Here is a 9,583-nt window from a genome sequence, read left to right on the forward strand (position 1 = left end):
AAAAAAGACAAAAAAAAGAAAAGAAATGCTTGGAGGGTTTTTTGTTGGTTTGTTTGTTTGTTTGTGTTTGTTTGTTTGGTTGGTTGGTTGTTTTGCAAGTTCCTTAATACCCTTGATTGAACTCTGATTACAGCTGAATCTAGAGAACCTGGCTAGCATATATAAGGTTCTATTCCCAGCACAAAATTGTGTTAAATGCACTATGATGATAGAAGTATCTGAATGGTCCACAGACTGTACCTAAGAAGTATTCAAGTGGATTACTAAAGGAAATTACAAAAATGTCTCAGGACATTATGTATTCATTGTAGTTGTTGTGTTAAGCCATGTGCATGACTATTAGTGTTGACAGGCAGCCAGATGTCCACAGATTGAAGAAAAAAAATTGACTTTCAGCTATTAAAAATGAGGTCATCGTGAGTTTTGCAGGCAAAAGGATGGAAGTAAGAAATATCATGCTGAGTGAGGTAACCCAGACCCAAGAGGTCATGCTCAAATGATATGTACTCAATGATAAGTGGATATTAGCCAACAAGTACAAAATTACTTTGCACTAAATTAGCCACAAAGACAGGGTCCCCAGTGGTGAGATGGGGTCACTAAATGCCCTCAAAAATTCTGAGCCAGAAATGTTCTTTTCTAAAAGAAATTCAGGGACAAAAATGGAGCAGAGATGGAATGAGAGGCCATCCAGTAGCTGGCACAATTTTGGATCCATCCCATGGTTGGCCACCAAACCATAACATTATTAGTGATGCCATGTTGGGACTGAAGTCAGGACTCTAGCATTGCTGTCTTCAGAGAGGCTCTCCCAGCAGTTTACTGAGACAGAAGCAGATACTAACAGCCACCCATTGACTGAGGTCATAGAATCCAAAGGAAGAGTTAGGAATAAGACTGAAAGAGCTGAAGGGGACGGCAACCCCTTAGGAAGAACAACAATATAAACAAAGCAGATCCCTGGCAACCTCCAGAGACTAAGCCACCAACCAAAGAGCATGCATGGGTTGGTCTGTGGCCCTGTAAGACATATGTAGCAGCCAATTGCCTTGACTGGCCTCAGTGGGAGAGGATTTGCCTAATCCTGTAGAGACTGGATGCCTCTGGAAGGAGGATGATAGAGCATATAGTGCAGTTTAGGGGTGGAGGAGAACCCACTCAGAAACAAAATGTATGTGTATCTTGCATAAAAACTCTGGAAGGGAGACAAGGAATGGGCAACCTTTGGAGTGTAAATAAATCTGTAACACAAATGAGCCAAGTACAATCATATAAACATTTCTTATAAATAATTCTATTCGTTATAAATATCATAAGAATATATCAGAAGTAAAGTATTTAAAAGAAAAAATAAAATTCCTGAAGATGCAGCTATATTACTACTAGGCATATACCCAAAAGATGCTCCAAAATATAACAANGACATGTGCTCCACTGTGCTTATAGCAGCCTTAGGTATAAAAGCCAGAAGCTTTGAAAGAACCCTTATGTCACTCAAGGAAAGAATGGATACAGAAAGTGTGGTACATTTACACAATATAATACCACACAGCTATTAAAATGATGACTTCACAAATTTTGCAGGCTAGTGGATGGAACTAGAAAATATCATCCTGAGTGTGGTAACACAGACCCAAAGATACATACAAAGTACACACTCACTCTTAAGTGGATATTAGCCCAAAAACTCCGAAAATTCCCTCGTAGGGAACAGGGGGCTGGGAGGAACCACCAGAAAGTCCAGAACCCAGGGATGTGAGCTATTCTGAAGACCCAGTTGGGATATTAACTGCAATACTCAACTGAGGAGAGATAGATCCAAAAGACACCACCTCCAGAACATAGGCATGGCTGCCAGTTGAGGAAACGGGCCACTCACCCATCTCAAAATGTTTGACCCAGAATTGTTCCTGTCTAAAGAAAACTCAGGAAACCAAAAAAAAAAAAAAAAAATGGAGCAGAGACTGAAGAAAAGGCGATCCAGAGACTGCCCCACCTTGGGATCCATTCCATGTGCAGACACCAAACCCTAAACACTATTGCTGATGCCAAGAAGTGCTTGCAGACAGGGGCTAGTACAGATGTCCTCTGAGAGGCATTGCCAAGACCAAACTAAGACAGATCCAGGTACTTGCAGCCAGCCATTAGACTGAAGCCAGGGACCACAGTAGAAGAGCTGGGAGAAAGACTAAAGGAACTGAACAATAATGCAACCCCCTATGAAGAATAATATCAACAAGCTTGTCCCCTCAGAGATCCTATGGACTAAACTCCCAACCAAAGATTATACATGGGTGGATCCATGTCTCCTGCTACACATTTAGCAGAGGATTGCCTTATATGGCATCAAAGTGAGGGAAGACACATGGTCTTGTGGAGTCTTGTTGCCTCAGCAAAGGGGGATGCTAGAGGGGTGAGGCCAGAAAGGGTGGGTGGTTGTGGAAGTACTCTCTTACACTAAAAGGGGAGAGGAGATAGAATGAAGGGTTGGGGGGTGAGACTGGGAAGGGGGACAACACTTGAAATGTAAATATATAAAATAACCTATTTTTTTTTTTAATTTAGTCACAAAATCTCAAAAATAAAATTCTGGTCAGACATGATGAAGCATGCCTTTAAATCCAGCTCTGGTCAAGCAAAGTCAGGAGGATCTTTGTAAGGTTATCTTGGGCAACATAGAAAATTCAAGACCTGTTAAGTAGGCATAGTGAGAAGCTGTCTCAAAAATAAACAAATGGGTAAAAATGAATAATAAAAATGAATCGACTGGGAATCTAATTCACTTCAATAAGATTTAAGTTATTTCACAGAGAATAGTAGGAAACATTAAGCACTGGATCGCTGTTATTTTCAAAAGTTCCCCTTTACAAGGTGATTACTATGTGAGATACAATTCGCTTACAGATGTTAACTCTCTAACATTGTTTAGGGGAAATCATTATTGATCAACTGAAAGATTTTGAAACAAAGACAAATGGTTAATACATTCCTGCCATCAAAGGAAAATTACAAACACCAAATGTGCAGCCAGAGTGTGACCCATGGTTCTTAGTTTAAAAAAAGAAAAGAAAAGAGAAGAGAAGAGAAGAGAAGAGAAGAGAAGAGAAGAAAAGAAAAGAAAAGAAAAGAAAAGAAAAGAAAAGAAAAGAAAAGAAAAGAAAAGAAAAGAAAAGAAAAGGAGAAATGTTTATGTGGCAATCTGAGCTGATAACACAGTAACATAATCAGGAATATGTCCACAGTCTTCACAGTGAAGTTACATGAGTAGAATTATAAGAGACCTCATGCTTTGTGAGGCTCTAAAACTGGATTCAAAAGAAAGACAGTATTAACAATGGTAAATAGCAAAAGAAATATTCTTAGAGTTATAAAACTACAAGTTGTCGTTACTTTTATTTAATTCTTCTTCAATGTTAAATTTTTGAAATTGAATTAATTTTAACAACATGATTTTATCTTATGAATAAATTATTTTTCAGAGTTAAAATGATAATAAAATAGTAAATTATTAAGCACTCCCACAGATCATCAATAAACAATCACTTGATCAATGAGCATTGTTACAATATTCCTATGTTTAATATAAGAATCAGGATGCTTTGTGTACCTGTGGGACATTGTAGAGACTTAGAACTTGGGAGATCTCAGCTGTTATTGCTGTTGAATAGCTTCCTATCACTGCAACCAGCTTATTAGTCTTCTCAGGCNTGCATCTGTAGTTAGGAATTGGTGGTCTCTCTCCTGAGAACAACACCAAAGAACTTTCTGTGGCCTTCATCACAATAAAGTCAACATTGAAGAGATAGAATCCCAAGGACATATTGAAAAGAATATGAGGGTCCTTGTTGATTTTTTTCTATAGCAAAAATCATTGCCAAAATGTGCTGATAATGTTTAGTGAGATCCCTAGGAGGAAAAATTAGAAAGATCATAATTGTGTTCTTTTTCTATATTAATTTTTAATTAAAATAAAATTGCATCCTTTACCTCCATCCCATTTTTCCATGCAGAACCTTTCATGCTACTTCTCAAATTCTGGACTTTTATTTATAAAAGTCTAAGTCTTATAAAAAATATACATAATATACCAAGAAATAAGCAGGATATTCTATATTTTAAATGTGAAGAAATTTGTCTTAGGAAATAAGATTCATTGTAAAACTTATAATCAAATTCAAAATTTTTATTGTTTTTTTTTTTTTTTTTTATGCAGAGTCTTGCTTATTCAGCCCAGGCTGAATTTAAGCTCACTATGTAGACTACGTTAAACTCAGGCTCACATACCTGCCTCTGCTTCTCAAGTTCTGGGACTAAAGGTTTGTACCAACTCATGCTATCAAATGTAAAATTTTCAATTTTTACTCTGCAATTGTGTATGAGAAATTTAAGTAGAGGAGTAAAGCATGTGGGAAATAGCAAACATTCAAACTTAGTATTTCAGGTGATTTTCAAAATAGAATAAACATAAGGAAAATACACAGTGCTTGATCAACCATAGCAATTTTAAAAGTGTCAAGTAAATTTAAACAGGAAAAATAAAATATTCTCTGTATAATACACTAAATAAGTACAAAGAAAGATTATTCTTAATTGCAAAGTATTTTCAACACCTTCTTACATATTTAAAAGAATTCAGCATGAGTAGGGAGAGATGCACAGAGAACCAGTCATGGTTGAGTAGCTATTGGCATTTGGTGGCTACTAGGGAAGGGAGAGNCTGTTTCCTTAGGAGGTTTGTCCTAGTAGCTTACCTAGACTCTAGATGATGTCTTATATATCTAGAGTACTGGCATGCCTAAATGAACTAANTAAAGTAAAAAGTGAGAAAAGGAGAAAAAGAGAGAGACAGAGACATAGAGACAAACAGACAGAGAGACAGAGGGACAGAGACAGAGACAGAGAGACCCCATGAAGTTGAAGGCAGGAGACATTCAAGAGGAAGCAGTAGAGGTGGGTGAGATCAACATATATTTTATACATGTATGAAATCCTGAAACAATATTTTTTAAAGAGAGGAGCCAAACACTTACAAATAAACGTCATCTGGCATATTCATTGTATCATTAAAGCCAAATTCAATTCTATCTTCTCGATCAGTCACGCTAAGGGAAAAGAATCCTCCAATAACAAAATCCCCATCTTGATAGTAGCCAGAAGAAGCAGGTATACTTATGTAGAAACAAAACATTTTTTCCTGGAGTACAATGAGAACAACCAGGAGAGAGAAAACAATGAGTAATTTCATACTAACATTGATAAAAACAAGATAACTGCTCAGTTAAGAACCTTGGACTAATCAATATCAACAAACGGATAAAACATGTGGCTGTCTGGTCTGTGTTGATCAAGTTTATAAAAGCATTGTTTTGCCCTGATGCAGGCCCACCAGTTTCCAAACACTCCCTCAGTTCCTGGGAGTATAATTTGTGTTGCACCTACTTAGCCCTAGATTGTGTCCCCTTCACATAGTCACTGTGAGTCTCCAAGGAGTCAGGAACCTGTCACTTGGCACACAGGAATCCTGATTCTCAGCAGGAAAACATACAATTAAGAACAAGTGTGAAGTCCTCTCAAACACCTGTGAGATGTTTACACTCAGTGAGCTGAGGATTCTCAAGGTCCCAAGGTAAAGAGAGACTAACCAGTGGAAACATAATAATGTCATGAAGGATCATCTAAAGGAGACNTCAAAGGGCTCAGTATTTGAGGGCAAAAGGGCTGGACTCTTAATCATTTAACATCAGTGTCATTTTACAGTGTTTCTGTAAGGAAAGAAAAGGCCTTACCCTAGAAAATATTTCTGCACACTATATTGGCCAAAATGTCAACTTTGNTATGCTTTTTATTGGATATTTTATTCATTTACATTTCAATTGTTATCCCCCTTTCCTGGTTTCCCCTCTGGAACTCCACTATCTCATTCCCCTCCTCCTGCTTCTTGCAAGGCTGCTCTCCCATGGCCCACTGACTCCCAGCTCACCTCCCTGTCATTCCCAAACTTTGGGGAATGGAGCCTTCACAGAACCAAGGGCTTCTCCTACCCTTAATGATAGGCAAAGGCACCTTCTGCAATATATGTGGCTGGAATCATGGGGTAGGGGGGAGTCTGTCCTTGTGTACCCCTTGGTTTGGTGATTTAGTCCCTTCGAGTTCTAGAGGGCTCTGTTTGGTTGATATTGTTGTTCTTCCTATGCAGTTGCAATCCCCTTCAGCTCCTTTAGTCCTTTAACTCCTCAGTTGGGGTCCCAGAGCTCAGTCCAATGGATGGATGTGAGCATCCACATATGTATTTGTCAGGCACTTTCAGAGCCTCTCAGGAGACAGTAATAACAGATTCCTGACAGCAAGCCCTTCTTGACATCCATAATAGTGACTGGGTTTGGTGTCCCCAGATGGAATGGATCCCAAGTTGGGGCAGTCTCTAGATGGCCTTTCCTTCAGTATTTGCTCCAATCTTTTCCTCTGTATTTCCATTACACAAGAGCAATTCTGGGTTAAAATTGTATAGAAGGGTAAGTGGCCCCATCCCTCAATCAGGGGCCATGAGTAACCTCTCTGTATGGTCTCTACAGATTCTCGCACCCTTTTGTTGCATATTTCACTTAATATCATCCCGGTTGATCTTGGAAGCCTCTTGCTATCTTAGCATCTGGGATTTTCTGGTGGCTACCCCCAGTTCCCCATTTTACACACCTATGTTGAATTTCCTGACCTTTTGTTTATCTACTGTATCCTCCCACACCTGATTCTACACACCCCTTTCCTCTCCCCCTCCTCTATTCCTCCCAAGTNCCTCCTACTTTTTACCTCACGTTATTATTTTGTTTCTCATTTTAAGAAGGCCTGAAATATCCACACATTAGTTTTCTTCTTCTTGAGCTTTGTATGGTCTGTAAGGTGTATTATCGGCATTCTGTACATTTTTCCTAATATCCACTTATAAGTGAATACATACCATGTATTTATTTTTGTGACTGTGTTTTCTCACTCAGGATGATATTTTCTGGTTCCATTCATTTGCCTGTGAATTTCATTGTCATTGTTTTTAATAGCTGAGTAGTGTTCCATTACAGCTGTGTAAGTGTACCACATTTTCTGTTCCTATTCCTCTGTTGAGAAACATCTGGGTTGTTTCCAGCTTTTGGCTATTATAAATAAGGCTGCTGTGAAAATAGTGGAGCATGTGTCCTTGTTATATGCTGTAGCATCTTTTGGGTATATACCCTGGAGTGTTATACAAGGGTCCTCAAGTAGTATTATGCCAAATTTTCTGAGGAAGCCCCAGAATGAGTTCAAGAGTGGGTGCACCACCTTGCAATCCCACCAACAANGGAGTGTTTCTCTTTCACACTTCTTTACCCACATCTTCTGTCACCTGAGATTTGATCTTAGCCATTCTGATTAGTGTGAGGGCAAATCTCAGGATTTTTTATGTGCATTTCCATGATAACTAAGAATATGGAATATTTCTTTAGGTANTTCTGGGCTATTCTATATTCCTCAGTTGGCAATTTAACCAGGAAAATTTGAAAATTAACAGATCATACTACAAAAGCCTATAATCAACAAAANTGTGAAATCTGGTTGAAATGGGCAATTTTCTAAGCAGTTACCAGATACCAAAGTTAAATCAGGATCAGATAAACAATATAATCTGTCCCATAGAAGAAATTGAAGCAATAATTAAAAGACACCCAAACAAAAAAAGCCTGAGACAAGATGGGTTTAGGGCAGAATTCTATCAGACCTTCAAAGAAGACCTAATACCAATACTCTTCAGACTATTCCACAAAATAGAAACAGAAGGAACTCTATCAAATTCATTCTATAAAGCCACAATTACACTTATGCCTAAATCACACAAAGGTCCAACAAAGAAATAGAACTTCAGGCCAATTTCTCTATGGATATTGATGTACTAATACTCAGTGAAATTCTCACAAACCAAATCCAAGAGCACATCAAAATGATCACCCACCATGATCAACAGGCTTCATCCCAGAGATGCAGGGCTGGTTCTATATACAGATATACATCAATATAATCCACTATATAAACAAACTCAGAGAAAAAACACATGATCATNTCATTAGATGCTAAGAANGCATTTGACAAAAGTGAACACCCCTTCATGGTAAATATCTTGAAAAGATGAGGAATTCAAGGCCCATATCTAAACATAGTAAAAGCAATGTACAGCAACCCAGTAGCCAACATCAAACTAAATGGAGAGATACTTGAAGCAATCCCATTAAATTCAGGGACGAGAAAAGGCTGCCTATTCTCTTCCTAACTATTCAACATAATACTGAAAGTCCTAGCCAGGCAAATAGATAACAAAGGTTGGTCAAAGGGATAGAAATTGAAAAGGAAAAATTCAAAATATCTCTCTTTGCAAATGATGAGATAGTATACTTAAGTGGCCTCAAAAATTCCACCAGAGAACTCCTAAACCTGATAAACACCTTCAGCAAAGTGGCTNGATATAAAATTAAACTTAAAACTCAGTAGCCTTCCACTACTCAACATGATAAATAGGCTGAGAAAGTAATTATGAAAAAGACACCCTTCACAATAGTCACAAATTATATAAAATATTTTGCTGTGACTCTAACCAAGCAAGTGAACGATCTGTATCACAATAACTTCAAGATCATGAAGAAGGAAACCAAACTTGTGTTTCTTTAACATTTTACATTATATATGTTCACAAATAAAATGTTTTGAAATATGTAGAAACTGTGAAAGTTAAATATAAATTTTTAATTCACATAGATTTTTTTCAAGCATTGGCATTTTTTCAAAATTCATGTATTTCAAGAATGGAATTGAATGGATATTGTGAGCTTTTTTTAAAAATGCCCATTGTGTATACAGTCAAATGTGTTTAATTGNTTTTTTTACTCTTTCATCCTTCTTTTACAGACCTGACTTCATCACTCTCATGATCTGCACCCCAACTGCTCCCCATCCCATACNGCCTACCCCACCCCATGTGTTAATCTTTTTTCTCCTTTTTCTTTCTTTCTTAATTTATTTATTTATTGCTCTTTCTTTCACTCACTCATTCTTTCACTCACTTTTGCTACAAACACTATAGGAGACAGAACCAAGAGCATGGTGCATGCTAGACAGGTACTCTGCCATAGTGTCACTTCCTTAGCCTTTATAAATCTTTAAAGGACTGTGTTTCTGAGATTGTATTGAATTTGTGCCCATCCTGTCTCAATTTTCTGATTAATTGACACTACAGGTGTGTGTCACCAAGCCTAACTACTAACAAATTTAGATGTGAAAAAAATGAATAATTGTAATAACCAATTCAGATATGTGAAGAGATATGTCATTTGTTTTTTTTCAAATCATACTAAATCNATTCACTTGGAAAATCATCTCCATCAAAGCTTTTAAGAGGGAAAGAACCTATAGGTAAGAACCTATAGGTAAAATATGTACAGAGGCTTTGTTGCTTAGAACATGAAGAAAATCACATCTTATCCTCAGCTTATTTCTTTGGATCTGTGCATTGCAGCATGGTTACCCTTGACTTTAGAGATAACATCCACATATAAGTGATATCATA

The 9,583-nt window shown here is 37.5% G+C and overlaps 1 pseudogene; it reads right to left on the reverse strand.

The window, feature by feature from the left end:
* The window catches only part of LOC110295785, a 14,816-nt pseudogene extending 9,571 nt beyond the window's left edge, over positions 1 to 5,245 (reverse strand).
* Between the last annotated feature and the right edge of the window lie 4,338 nt (positions 5,246 to 9,583).

Source organism: Mus caroli, chromosome 6, assembly GCF_900094665.2.
Source record: "Mus caroli chromosome 6, CAROLI_EIJ_v1.1, whole genome shotgun sequence".
Lineage (NCBI taxonomy): Eukaryota > Metazoa > Chordata > Mammalia > Rodentia > Muridae > Mus > Mus caroli.